This window comes from Mus caroli, chromosome 4, assembly GCF_900094665.2.
Source record: "Mus caroli chromosome 4, CAROLI_EIJ_v1.1, whole genome shotgun sequence".
Classification (NCBI taxonomy): Eukaryota; Metazoa; Chordata; class Mammalia; order Rodentia; family Muridae; genus Mus; species Mus caroli.
This window is the reverse complement of record NC_034573.1, coordinates 75935454-75950143: the sequence shown is the minus strand read 5'-3', so window position 1 is coordinate 75950143 and position 14690 is coordinate 75935454. Positions and strand designations below refer to the sequence as shown.

General features: G+C 44.7%; 1 protein-coding gene and 1 non-coding gene across 3 annotated transcripts in view; both read left to right on the top strand.

Annotated features, from left to right (window-relative positions):
- Positions 1-14690, top strand: part of Ttc39b (tetratricopeptide repeat domain 39B) — a 100632-nt gene that overhangs the window by 33591 nt on the left and 52351 nt on the right. Inside the window, exon 1 of one of the 2 annotated variants that reach the window (XM_029476157.1) lies at positions 4907-5206. The exons of the other annotated variant lie outside the window; for it this stretch is intronic. The gene's annotated coding sequence lies outside the window, so the exon portion shown is untranslated. Of the gene's footprint in view, positions 1-4906; positions 5207-14690 lie in introns of those variants that run through there. 2 annotated transcript variants of the gene reach the window in all.
- On the top strand, positions 4209-4315 carry LOC115031068. The gene has a single exon (XR_003836633.1). It is a non-coding gene; the product is annotated as a U6 spliceosomal RNA (small nuclear RNA).

Genomic DNA, 14690 nt, shown 5'->3' with positions numbered 1-14690 from the left:
AAAAAAAAAAAAAAAACTGTGGGCCAATCTAAAAGAAAATATGTCCAGAAGAATGTGTGATTTGGTGTAATTTTTGTGAGAAAGTTAATCCCTTGCTTAGCTGTTTGAAGTGACACCTGTGCTTTTATTGTGGCCTCTTGTGGCATCAGTACAGTGCTATCATTTACAGACAGGTCGATCCTATATTTTGAACAGAACTTATTCACTAAAATAGTCTATGGATGCTTTCCACTTAATTCCGTGTAAGTAAGAATACATACACCTTTACCCTATGAAGTAACTGAGTTGTAAGTATTTTGTTAACTTAGATATAAAACAAGCTTCACAGATAAATGCCAGTCAATGTTCAATAGATATCGAGAAAATACTGCTGGTTTTTTTTTGGGGGGCGGGGGTGGTTGAGACAGGGTTTCTCTGTATAGCCCTGGCTGTCCTGGAACTCACCTTGTAGACCAGGCTGGCCTCGAACTCAGAAATCTGCTTGCCTCTGCCTCCCGAGTGCTGGGATTAAAGGTGTGCGCCACTACGCCCGGCTTGCTGTTTTCATAGAACTATTATACCACCCAAGATGTGAGATATTCTGATTATTTTCATGCAGCTGCATAATGGCTCTAACATTAAAAAACCTTTTTTTATAAAAGAAAAGAAATTCTTCTACATTTAACAGACAAGAGAAAAGAACTCTAATTTGCATATTTCCCCATTTCTGAGATCTACCCCATCAGACCATGGGTAAGAGAATACCTGCTTTGCATGGTGGGGGTGCTGGTGCCACCTTCCTGCTGCTCCTCCTCCTTCTGCTCCTCCTGCTCCTGCTGCTCCTCCTCCTCCTGCTGCTCCTCCTCCTTCTGCTCCTCCTGCTCCTGCTGCTCCTCCTCCTGCTGCTCCTCCTCCTGCTGCTCCTCCTCCTGCTGCTCCTCCTCCTGCTGCTCCTCCTCCATCTCTTTTCCCATACTAATTTTATGAATTTGCAAGACGCTCTAGACTTAACAGACATCTTTTGAGCACATTTTCTACATCCTAGAGCCTTAAGTTAGTTTGGGGACCAAAGCTGGTTGTATATGGATAAAAATTCTAGGAAGTCTCTAAGCTTCCCTGTTGTGGGAAGGAACTGGCACTAGTGCCTGCAACCAATGGGCCACTGGGCTCCTGTCAGGCCATCTCACTCAGCGGTCCCTCTGCCTGCCATCTCTCTGGGGGGGAAGGGGGAGGGCGAATTCCTCTCAATACCATGCAATGCACCACTCACCTCATGGTCAGCCATCACATCACCCAATTACCCGATAGAATTAAAACTCTTAAGCTTATAGTTAACCAATTAGATTTATGTATTAATAATATCACAACTTACAAAATGCCAATACAACAATTTCAGAGCCAATTGATAATGATAAATGCTTTACCCCTATTAATCTAACCTTACAAAACCACAACTACTTGTGGCTGGTAAATGCCACAGAGGTTCATGTGCACAGGCATCTTCCTTCTCTCTCCCCTGAGATGCTCTCTGTCTCTTCAACGCTTAGCTCCGCCTCCCTTTTCCCTGTCCAACCCAGGCCTCCTCTGCACTAATGTAAATGGACAGGGAAAGTTCTGCAACACTTCCCTTAGTTTATTTTTGCGGTGTGATAAAATACATACCAAGGGAACTTACAGAAGAGGGGTTTTTTTTGGTACTCTTCCAAAGGGGAAGTCCACAATAGTGTAAAAGGCATGGCAACTGTAGCAGTTAGCTGGCTGGTCATAGCTTCAAACACAGGCCGAAAGAAAAGAGAGTGAACTGGAAGTGGGGAGAGGCCGTAAACTCTGAAAGCACACCAGAACCCCAATTTCTTCAAACAGCACCACTAGCTGGTGACTTTCTCCTTCAAACCACCACGCCTTCCCTGACATCCTCCTCCAACCTGGCCTCTGGGTCAGCACTGCTGGGGCGAAGGGTGCAAACACACATGCGGGTGGATGGCTTTTATACCAGAGAAAAAGTACTGGAAGCCTACTGTATAAACATTATGAGTAAACAGGCAAACCATTCTGTACTCATTGGGTAAAGAAGTATGTTTTATGTCTGCCGCTTGCCACCATCCTGAGGAAACACTTATATAAGGGAAAGGAAAACTGAAGGCTGGGACTGCATCTCAGTGATGGAGAGCTTACCTAGTGCTTGTGCAGGGCTCTGGGTTTGATTTCTAGTGTTCTCTCTCTCCCTGCCCCCCCCCCATCTCCCCCCACCCCCCCCCCCCCCCCCCCCCCCCCACTCCCCATCCCCATCCCACCCCTGCCACAGAGCCATGTAAAAAGCTCCATTTTAAGTTATCACACCTTCCAGTGTTCTTAATATTTAACCTTCTTCAGCTTCTGGGCATAGCAGTTGGAGATACTTAGAAACCTGTGGTCTCTGGCTACTTAAAAGATTTCTGGAGTTATGAACATAGCCTACCTCTTGTAATTTTTAATTGTTATATTCTAATTGATTAAATGTATAACAGTTTATACACATACCAGTTCTCATATTCAAAATATATATAAAATAAAATACATTTTAAATAAAATGTAGTTAAAATCTACATTTAAGTTTTGGTGGAGGATAAAGAAATATTAGTTGAAAGACATTAATAATGATGACAAGCCAAGGTGCGAATTACACTGTACTGAGAGCTTTGCGGTTGGATTGCTATGCGCCACCCCTCCCGCCATGTTCATCTTCACAAGAGCAGGTCTTTGATGTGTTCCTTGCTGTCTGTGGTTCTTTTTGGTAGCACAGTGTTGATTACATCTGGTGAATATATATAGCTTCTTCTCTGTATAGAATTCCTGGAGAGTAGTAGTTATATTTGCTCTGCTCATCACACTATTTAGCCCATAGTAGGTATACAAATATAGCAACTGTCATTATGTGTACTAACTCTAGTGAGCATTTTTAGAAATCTGGGTGGTCGGGCCAGCAAGGTGGCCCAGCAGATAAAGGTGCTTGCTGCAAAGCCTGGCTACCTTGAGCTCAGTCTTGGACCCTCATGGCAGGAGAGAGCGAACTCTTAAAGGCTGTCCTCAGGTCTTCATATGTGCTGTGGTACCTGTGTGTTCCTCTTCCCCAACAAATAATAAACAGCTGTAAAAGAGTAAAAAGAAGTACAGCTGGTTAGACGTAGGTCACATATATGGGTAAATAGTTTTATTTTTTATGAAGAGATGCTGTGTATCTAGGGAGAAAGGAAGCTGACCAGATATAGAAAGCTGATTCTGAGAACAGGTCATGACAGCTGGGAGACTCACAAAGCCCCTCCCTAAAGTTGTATAAGCAGAAGACAGTTGCTGGAAGAAGAGACAGAGGTGCGTATAGGTTGGCCAGGACTCTGTAGACACAGTCCCTCCTGAGTTCTCACCCATGCTGGGTAGAACTGTTAGGGGTGTCTCTTTCACCTTGGAGTCTTCTGTGAGTGACCCCAGTGAACTCATTCAGTCATCAAGCAAGACTTGGCTGGAATGGTTTCTTTGTTTTGTCCTCAGTTTCTTACCTGGGATGACTAGACATTTGTTCACATCATCCCAGGAAAAGCCATGAGCATGAAGATAATACATTGCATGGAGAGCAAATATAAAAATGAAAAAACAGAATTGTTAGGTCCCGTCCATATGACAAGAAACAGCGAATATTCTAAGTTACAAAGTGTTGGCGGTAACTATCTCTGGGTTATGGGGTTGTATATGGTTTTAATCTTTTTCTAGTTATTATTTATAATGTGGAAACACCAGCTTATTTTACTTGATAGTAACTTTTTTCTTTACTGAGTCAGTGTCTTATATAGCCTAGGTTGTCCTGGAATTCATCACGTAGCTGAGACTGGTTGTAAAATCCTGATTCTTCTGCCTCCACCTCCCCGGTCAGGGATTACAGGCGTGTGACACCACATCCAGATACTACTTTTATTATCAGAAACAATAATGGTTCCTATAAGAAGACAGTTTCAGCTCTGTTGTGAGCTGAGCCCCCGTTAGATGGAACCAAGTCATAGCTTCAGAATCTTGCTTATTTAGGCTCTCTGGAGTGGAGCTCTTTAAAGATGATGTTTTTGGTTTTGGATTAGCCAAATCCACTTCAAGAGCTGGGCTTGATAAGGTGTATCTATATTAGCCTAGAATTTGGGAAGAGGAGGCAGGATAGCCTGGGCTACAGAGCTAGACTCCATGCCAACAATCAAAACTCAAAGATAGTGCTCGCTTCGGCAGCACATATACTAAAATTGGAACGATACAGAGAAGATTAGCATGGCCCCTGCACAAGGATGACACGCAAATTTGTGAAGTGTTCCCTATTTTTAAGAAGCGGGAGTGGGTGGGTAGGGGAGCAGGGCGGGGGGAGGGTATAGGGGATTTTTGGGATAGCATTTCAAATGTAAATTGAAGAAAATAGCTAATAAGAAATTGAAAAAAAAAAACCTTCAAAGATGAAGAAACAGCAACCAAAAAACCACAACTCTAAACCCAAACACACTTGAAATAATATTTATTAGATGCCAATCTGAAATTGGCCTTTCCAGCAACCTTGATCTAACTGCCATGTGATAGGTGTTGGCCACTGAAATATCAGGCAAGACTGAAAACTATAGAGAAACCGATTTTTCCTTATTCTTTGCCCCTCAATTGTCTTTTAAGAAAGTCCATGGGTAGAAAATGTAAATCATGTCTGGGAATAACAACCTGTTCTCACATTTTTCTTAAAGTAATTCATGCTACTTCTTGATAGATGGAGAAATGCCTAGGTTAGGTGAGAAATCCCTGAAGGTCCTACGGTTTTTTTTTAATAAGCCCAGTCCATCTGTACCTGCCTACCAGCTCTTCTAGGATAATTAAACAGTGATGGATTAGGACTAGGCTGTGGCAGGGATTGGGAAAAAAAATCTCCCAGCATCCCTTCCTGCGGAAGCAGCCGCCACAGTAGTGAATGTAGCTGCCACTGTCACTGACAGGTCTTAAATTCACCCCTGCAGTGCTCCGGGAGCCTGGCTGATGCCGGTAACTTCTCTGCCAGGTCTGGCCATTGAAAGCTCGAGACTGGGGAACGAAGCAGACGTTGAAGGTTTCTGTTGGTTTTACATTAAGGAAGGACTCCTCTTTTTTAGTTGGTTTTTAAAAAGAGCTGGTAGGAGAGAGAGCCATCCTCACAGTGGAACCGGGTTCTTTCCTCTGAAGTTACAGCTGCCGTAAACCCGTGAGTATGTTGTATTTATTTAGCAGTTCCAGGGGGACATGATTGCAAGGTCCTCTCTAAGTCTGTGAGGATTTATTTAAGGAAAGCTTTGGGGAAATAAATTAAAGAGTTTGGTTTCATTAGAGACCTGCAGGTTTTGTTAGATGACATTGTCCTCTTAGCAGCTTCCTGTCAGGCTTGCCGGGTCTTCCCACGCCCCCTCCCTTTTTGACTCTTCCCGGAGAGCTGTAATTGCAGAAAGCCGCATGCACGTCTGTGTCTGTGAGCCTGCCTGAGCCTCAGAGGCTGTGGTCTCTCCCAGTGCCCTGGCGGGCTGACCATGGCTGGCTGACCACTGCTGCAAGGTGTGCCCTGGGGCTCCCGAGACTCCCACTGCAGAACAATGGCAGCAGGAGGAGGCTCACTTGTGTTTGTCTTAGGTCCACTGCTGCCTTCTTCTTAGCATTTTAATCTTGCTATGTTAATTAAGACTTTAAAGATGAATAAAGTGATGTTCATACAGAAATAGCCTGTGCCCTTTATCCTAGACCTTCAGCTCCTACTGGGTGATAGTGGCTTCAGCTAGTCTCCTCAGCAGATCAGAGTGACTGTGAGCCCCCAGAAAGTGAGCTCTGCTTCACGGACATTTTTAAGTTGTGCACGGGAATCACTGCTGACTTGTGTGTCTGTGTGATGCAGATCCAGAACTCAGAACATCTGTCCTGAGTCATCGTGCCCCACTTTCCCCCTCTGGAATTCACCAGAGAGTGCAGCTGTTTGCTGGATTGGTGAACGCACCCTGAGAATCCTGTTAGCACAGAGGTTGATTTGGGATTCCTCTTGTGACCTCACATGTTCTTGATTGGGCTTTGTGAACTGATTAATATCAGTTGGCCATTGATAACCTTTCTGTATCCTAAAACCACACTAAAGTGGTTTTTAGAAGAGAGGTTGGCAGTCAAAATACTTTTAAACACCAACTGGTAGCAGTCATCTTTGTACATTTAGTATGCCTGACTTAATATAGGAGCTTTCCGAATACCAGTATTTGGTTGATTTCCTGCAGACTAAAAATAAATACAGGATTATTTTTTAAAAAAAAAAAAAGAAAAAAAAATCCCTGCCACCTAGAGATCAAACATCTGCTGTTTTTATTTTTAAACATTTTGTCATACCTAAATGCAGCAACTTGAATTTAATTAGGAAGGGTTGCTAAATTTAGGACACTCTGCCTTTAAACTAGCAAAGAACATTCATTCATTCATTTATTCATTCATTCATTCACAAATGTTAACATTTGTTGCAAAGCTTTTTTTCAAGCTCTGGGGAGATGAGGCTGAAGAAAACATTGTATTTAGATTCCTGGAACAGATATTTTAAGTAGATAAAGAAGGCAGCTAAAAACTATTTACCAGTTATTTCATTAGAGCTGTGGTGAGCTTTTCAGCTATGTAAAAGTACAGGCTACGTTTATGAGCAGCTTTATATGGAACACATAAATGCTTGAAACTTGTGCTGCCTCAGATCTTTTGTCACGGAGCCTTTGAGTTCTTAGCTGGAGAGGTATGTTAGAAATATTTCCATTAGTTCAATGAGCATGGACTAGGCATGGTAAGTACAGAGTTTAGAAGAGAAAGAACTGGTTTCTGCGTTGGTTGGCCCACTGGGGAAGGGAGGGAGACTGGTTATCATGTACATCTGTGCCACCGTTTTTCCTGTCTTAGGGGAGTCATAGAACTAGACTCTTCTTCAAAAGGCTTCTGGGCCAGGCCTAATGCCCCTCCTCCACTGCTTCTTCTCTCTCTTCCTCTGCTTCTCTTCTTCTTCTTTTTTTTTTTTTTTTTTTTTTTTTTTTTTTTTTTTGGTTTTTCGAGACAGGGTTTCTCTGTATAGCCCTGGCTGTCCTGGAACTCACTTTGTAGACCAGGCTGGCCTCGAACTCAGAAATCCGCCTGCCTCTGCCTCCCGAGTCTTTTTTTGGTTTTTCAAGACAGGGCTTCTCTGTGTAGCCCTGGCTGTCCTGGAACTCACTTTGTAGACCAGGCTGGCCTCGAACTCAGAAATCCACCTGCGTCTGCCTCCCAAATGCTGGGATGCACCACCACGTCTGGCTCTTTCCTTCTCTCTCTCTCTCTCTCTCTTTTTTTTTTTTTTGGTTTTTCGATTTCCTTCTCTTTTTACTTATAGCAACTGTCCTGTCACAAAAGAGGAAATTTACTCTTGGTTAAAGCACAGGGCCATTTCAGATTGCTGATTGTAATGACCGAGTCTTGCCCATTGCCTGGGGTCATCGGAGTGCTGATTGTAATGGCACCAACTCCTTGAGTGATTGCATTGTGTCTTCTAGCTGGAGGTTGATTGGGGGGAGTCTCCCCCAATTAACCCTCCTCTGCTATAAGTTTCAGTGTGTTGCTGGGTATCATAAATCATAAAAATGAAGAAGTGATTATTTCCTTAGGCCCCAAGCCCAGATCTTCTATCATTTGCACTTGCTTTCCCCTTGCTCGCTTCCATCTTCACCTCCTTTTAGAGAAGCAAAGGCTGTGTATAGACAGACTGAGCTTCAGTGGTGGGCCAGGGAAAGACCTGCAAGAGGTTCATCTGAGAAAAGAAACGGCCTTGGGAAGAAGCTAACATTTCTTGCACTTCCTGTTCAGATTACTGTCAAGTCCAGATAGCTGTCAACCTTAGCAGAGCTCCCACGGTCCCAGAGCAGTGTGTCAGCTCCTGCATGCAGTAATGAGGCAGAGTGACTTCAATAGACACATTCTAGCAGGTTTCCCTTGATCTGCCACAGTTTCTAGGTGGCGCCACTGCTTTTTGGTGGGAACTGTGACAAAGAACTGCGAACCCATGGGATCTGTTAACACCACACTCCCCAAGTAAGTCCCCTTTGTGCTTCCAGCTTGTCACCTTAAACCCAGCAGCTTTGGCTGACCTGGGTCTGTTCACCCAGCTGCTGGACAGTTGTTAGTTTATGCGTTAACAGTTTGCGACCAGAGTTAGCTCTCTTAAAGCTTGTTTGAGCCTTGATTGCTGTGCCCATCCTAGGAATTGCCCACCCTCTGGCTGTACCCATGTGTTTGCTGCCTCTGCACTGAAGGCATGAGCACGTTGGCCAGGCCAGGCCTGTGGGTGTTGGAGACCCCTCTCTAGGCTAACACTCTGACATCAACCTAACTGCCATGTGGCCTCTGTGAGAGGTGGCAAGTGCTGCTCTAATGCAGACTTCGTGCCTAGCATGTGGATTTGTGCACATTTCACACATGGATTCCTCTTCTTTTGATGTTTAATCAGTCCACAGGTGTGGACAGTCCTTAGCGACCATTCAAGTGGCACGGATGGGTTTCTTTAGTGATTATGTAGATTAGTGTACTATAGAATGTTATTTGAAATCATGCAGGTGGCTGCACTTCAGAAGAAGAAGAACACGGGGCTAAGACTTGAATTTCACCTGTGGTTGGGGCTGTGGTCATTATCTTTTTAGACAGAGAGTACGGCAGAACTTGAGCCTCTCAATTACCCACAAACCAGGACCTAACACAGAAATTTACCTGCTGTTCACCTCCGAAATAGCTTAGGGTTTTCCTTTTCCTTTTCCTTTTCCTTTTCCTTTTCCTTTTCCTTTTCCTTCCCTTTCCTTCCCTCCTTCCCCCTCTTTCTGCCCCTCTTTCTTTGCAGTAGCATCCAGTTGTGGAAGCCATTCTATCTGATGGCTGAAATAAATATAGCCTATCATCATCTAGGAGAGCATGGAAGTTGGAGAAGAGGAAATGCTGGTGCTTGATTTCTTAAGCGTTTATGAAGCCCTCCTTCCACGCGGACACAGCCACAGCATCCCTGCACTACAGTCCCGTGCTCACTTCATAAACTGCTCACCACAACTCAAATAACCAGTCAGAGAGCAGAGACGCAGACAGTCTGAGAAAATGGCTTTTTTGTGGTCGTTGTTTTCACTCCCTCTCTTGGACTAGGAGGTGGATGAAAGAAAATCTTGTCTTCGCAATTGTTTAGTTTCAGTTGGGTGGGGGCTTCTTTTCTTTCTTTTTTTCTAAAGTGCTCAGTTTCTTTCCAGTTTTCGTCACACTGAAAACCTGCATTTGCTCTGCACCCTGCAAATATTTGCTTCCGTGCTGGGAGGCGTATTGTGATTGGCCAAACACCGCTTTTAGCTGCCCCAGGACTACTGGAAACATTAGGCAGAACTGCTGAGTAGCAGGAATGCCCTGGTCTGTGTAATGGGAGCCCTTGGTTGTCCTCACCTTAAGTGGCCCAGTAGCATCGCCACTGATTACAACCCCGTGCGTTTATTTATGTGGCGTCTCAGTTTAAAAGGTGATTTTACAGCGGATCCATTAGACTGAGCTGGGAATTGTTCTTTCCTGCTCTTGCTGAGGCCTACCATCAAAACTGCTGACACACCTAGGGGAGCAATCCAGTTTTGCCCTGTTTCTCTCTACGCCACCTCCCCTGTCCCTGGGGTATTCTGGTGAGAAAGAGATGAAGTAAATTTATTGCTGGGAGCGAGGAGGATTTTCTTCCTGTTTGTCTTTCAGTTAAGAGATGAGCAGTGGGGCCTGGGAAGATGGAGTAGGAGCTGCGCACATCTCCGGCAGACATGCCGCCCTCTTGTAGTTTATTTGGAATAACACAGGAAATTTGATTTGCTCTGCCTAAGGACAGAAGTTGGAAAGGTCTAGATTTCTGCTCTTGGGAGCTTGCAGCGTCTTCAGGCAAGGAAAACAGCACTCCTTGGGGAATAGTGTCTTTTCAGGTCTGAGCTGGTTTATAAGCTAGGTGAAAATGAACTCTTATTCTTCCCAAATGGTTTGGCTTTGCTGTAAAGCCCCCATTCCCACCAGGAACAGAGAACAAACCGACGTGGAGCTGGCGTTGCTAAGTTGACTTTCCTATTGCCAGTACCCTCTTTTGGAAGGGTGCTGGCTTTGGGAGTGGTGAGGGAGAGTCATTGGCAAGTGACCTGAAACTCTGCGGCGGCTGTGTCTAGCTCCTTTCTCTCCTTCCAGGGAGAGCTTAGCTGCAAGTGATTGGGAGGAGCCCCTGCCTGGCTGGGAGCTGCCATCCTGCCTTCCCACTGGCTTCTAGCCTGGCTGGGGAGATTGTAGAGGCCTGGAGTGGGTGGCTGTGGTAGTTATTGGTACCTGTGGGGTGTGTGAGTGGACCCAGCCTTGATCCTGGGGGTTATAGTTCTCTCTTGATATTGGTTGGCCCACAAGAACCCTGGATGCTGAAGCTATTTCCACTTTGTCACTAAGCTAGGCTGAAAATAGCCTCATTTTGTAGTAATTCCAGACAGAGAGGGAACATGCAGTAGTCAAATGAAGAGCCAATGAATATGCTTAATCTAGCTTCAGTATGGACTTTTTATTTCCTCTATAAGCTGGGTATGGTGGCACACATCTGTCGTCATCTCAGCCTTTGGGAGATTGAGGCAGGAGGATTGCAAGCTTAAAGCTGGTTTGGGCTATATGAAACTCTGTCTCAGAAAAGGTGGTGGTGGTGGTGGTATATATTCCTTGTGAGTCATTCGAGAGTGGGATGCTACAGAAGGGCGATGGGAGTCTTCCCAGTGAACAAGGCTTTTTCTCTGCTTCCATGTCCTCAGCTTTCTGCCTGTGCTTCTCGCTCTGAAGTTAACTTTATGTCCTTGAGAACCAGCCTTGAGTGCCTTCCCTCCCTGGCTGATGGCTGTCGATTGACTTTCCCACAGTTGGCCTTAACAGTGAGTGTGTCGAGGTTGGTGGGTAGATCAGGGTGGCTGGTCTGCTCAGGGGAGGGTGGACAACCCTTCAGTTGTCCCCTGGTTCCTTTACCCAGTCGGCGTAATGCTAAATGAAGGTTCCCTCTTGCAAAGCCCAGGGATAACTGCTGAGACACTGGCTTTCTTCAAGATGTTTGCTGTCCCTGGAAGAGATCGTTGTTTAGGAGTTGGCTCACTTTGCTCTTCCTGGATGCTCCATCCTACTCGATGAATACAACTTAAGTGGTGTCAGTTAGCATTCTGCCACGTTCATCGATACTTCACTACCGTGTTGCTAAGCCACATCTCTCCTAAAATTTAGTTTATTACTGTCATGTATGTGTGTGAGATGTGTGTGAGTGCAGGTGCAAATGTGCCACAGTGTGTGTGTGTGTGTGTGTGGTGTGTGTGTGTGTGGGGTATGGGGTGGTGTTCATGGGCAGAGAACAACTTTTGGGAGTGGGTACTCACTCTCCTTCCACCTTTATGTGGGCTCCAGGGATCAAATTCAGCTCGTCAGGCTTGTGTGGCGAGCATTCTGAACCTGCTAGGCCATCTCTATGAATGCTAAGTCATAGTTTCCTAATGTGGCATTTATCATTTGGAGTTTGCTTTTTTTTTTTTTTTTTGGTATGTTTTCAGACAGCATCTTTCTATAGACCCCAGGCTAGCCTCAGATTCAAATTGTGCTGACCGTTAACATAGTCCCAGTCCATGAGATTTTCTGGCCTCCAAATAGGAAGATAAGATGGTTAGGACACCATTGTTTATTGTCCCTCCAGGGCTCCTTCCTTCCTTAAAGAGTAGGTCTCCCGTTGAGCTGGGCTCCCTGGGAAGGCCTGTGATCCCCACTGCCTGGGAGGCTGAGGCTGGAAGAAGACTGAGAACTCAAGGCCTGCCTGGGCAATTTAGTGAAACCTGTCTTGGAATAGAAGTGAAAAGGAGGCGGAAACAGAGCTCAGTGGGAGAGTGCTCAGCGCAGCCCAGTCCCCAGCACAAGCAAACAGGGGTAGAGCTTAGATCGGTTTCAGCAAAGGCAGACAACAGGAAACAACCAGGTTGAAGGTACATTTATAAATCTGAAAACAGTTGAGATGTTTAAAAATGAACTATTTTAGTTTAATTCTTAAAATAGTAATGGAGCATGTTATCATGGAGGAGACAAAAAAGGCCGAATTAGAAAAAGACCTCAGAGGTTTAAGAACTTTGGCACATTAGTGGAAAATTGAAAATTTTCTGAATGGCCTAAAATGATGTGGGAAAAACAAAAGGTAGAGAAACACTGGCTTCCTAGGAAGGGCTACAGGCAAGGCTACAGGCAATACATAGATGGTCTTGCTGAATTTTAGCTCCAGTTTGAGCTGTGTGCGGTATGCATGGGATGTTGAGAGTTTCTCTCCTTAAACTAATACTTGAATGTCTCTTTAGTGCTTGGAGCCTAAGTACTCCTTCACTTGATTATGAAAACAATCCATGACTATGTCTGAAAATTTGGAACACTGGGGACAGGAACAAAGGATAGGAACCCTGCCTGCCATGTCCTAGAGATGACAGTGATGAGTCTGGTTTTGGTTTAGGAACTTTGTAAGTCTAGAGAAGGGTGTCTTGGACCACTCTACTGCTCTCATACCTAATATTTCCTTATTTCAGGGTAAAACAAACATCTTTTTTTTTTAATCACCCCATGGCTTTGTCAGTTTCATTTCCTGTAAGGAGTTGGGGTGAGGAGGAGGGGAAGTTGGGATGGTATTCTTCTGACCCTGGTGGCTGTGGTGATGGGCAGGCGAGCAGTGGTGGATGCTGAAGGGAAAGCACAGTTGATTGACATTCTGAGTTCTAGCTGTTTGTCTTCCCTTTACTCCCACCCTCCTCCACCGAGCATCTTTGTTTCGGACTTAAAGGAAAAGATTTATTTTTATTTGTATATATTCTCTGTGTCTGTGGTGTAAGCGTAGCTGTAGGCTGTAATTTATGCATAAAAACTTGATCTATTGCCATTGTATCTCCCAAAGAATTGACCCAAAGACCTAGTACATTTATTAACAAGCTGCAAGTCTAGGCTGGGCAGATTCTGAGCTATTCTAATCCTCTAAGGCTGTTAATATCAGACAAATGCCCTGTTACTTGCCAATCTGGTCTTGCCCTGCCTCGCTCTGGTCCTTGTGTGCCCTCGTGTCTGCTCTCTCATTGCAATCTCATGGCGAATCCTCCGGGTCTCTCCACGGCATCTCTCCACCTCTCCTCCTGGTCCTTCTACTTTTTTCTCCCTGGGACCCCTGGCTGGGATTGGAAGTCCAGCTTTCCTATTTCCTCTGCCCAGCTAATTAGCCAATCAACTCTTGACTGACCAGTCAGAAGCTGATAGAGAAGAATGTTTGCAAAACACTGAGACAGGTGATGCCTCACCAAAATAACTATCAAAGACTGGTCTGTACTCAACTCTCTGTCTGTATGCAAATCAGCATTTGAGTAGTGCAAGGATAATCTTTACACAGTACACAAAAGCATCATTCCAACTTGCACAGGGGCTAGCAAGGACCAGTAGAGGATGTCAGCAGATTCCCTGGAGCTGGGGTTACAGGCAGCTGTGAGCCGCCTCTGGATTCCGAGAATGTACCTGAGTTCCTGGAAAAGCAGCACGTGCCTTTAACAGCTGAGTTATCTCTCCAGACCCTCTTCTTGATTAAAAACATTTTATTTAGTTGCGTGCATGTATGTATGTCCATCATGCTTGCTATAGCATGTGTGGGGGTCTGAGGATAACCGTTGGAAGTCAGTTTTCTACTTTCACTGGGTAGATTCTGGGGATCCAATTCTGGTTATCAGGCCTGGTGGCAAGTGTCTTTACCTACTGAGTCCTCTGATAGTTTTTTGAGAGTCTCATGTGGCCCAGGCTACCATTAATTCATCATGTAGCAGTGACTGTGCTAACTCCTGATCTTCCTGTGTCTGTCCCCCAAGCACCAGGGTTACAGGTGTGTGCCACCACACCTGGCTTGCCTCTTTCTTTCTCATCCTCCTTGTGAGAATCTTTCTCTCTCATTGATCACTGGCCATGAGCTTGGCTCCTGGAAGAACTCATCTATTGGGCTGCTACACTTTATTGGTTAGCGTTTAAAATTATATACCCACTTTGGGAAAAAAAAATTGGTGGCAATTCTTCAGTGTCAAATGTGGAATTATCATATGACCTAGTCTATCATAGTCACGTAAAACTTACGTGTGAGCATTAATAACAGCAATCTCCATGATGTACAAAAAGCAAAATGTCCCATGTGTTATGAACAAATGAAATGATAACCAAATTGGGCATATCTCTCCAATGGCATATTCCATAGTATTACATATGGTAGAGTGTTGCTCCCTGTTCCATACATCATGAATGAATCTTGGAAACATGGGAAATGGAAAAAGCCAACCATCGAAAACATCTACAGGTGCAAAAGACTCTGGTTTGCTTAGAATTAGAGGTCACGAGGGTTATGGAGCATGGTGGCGAGTGGGGGGTGCCTTTGTGTGATGGGATGTTGTTATATTGGGGTGATAATTGGATGCCTTTGGGAATTATGTATCAAAAATCTATTTAAAGCATTTTAAAAAATTAAAGTGTTCCATCAAAACAATCATCCATCCTGACCAAGTAGGTTTCATCCCAGGGATGCAGGGATGGTTCAATATACGGAAATCCATCAACNTAATCCAGTATATAAACAAACTCAAAGACAAAAACCACATGGTCATCTC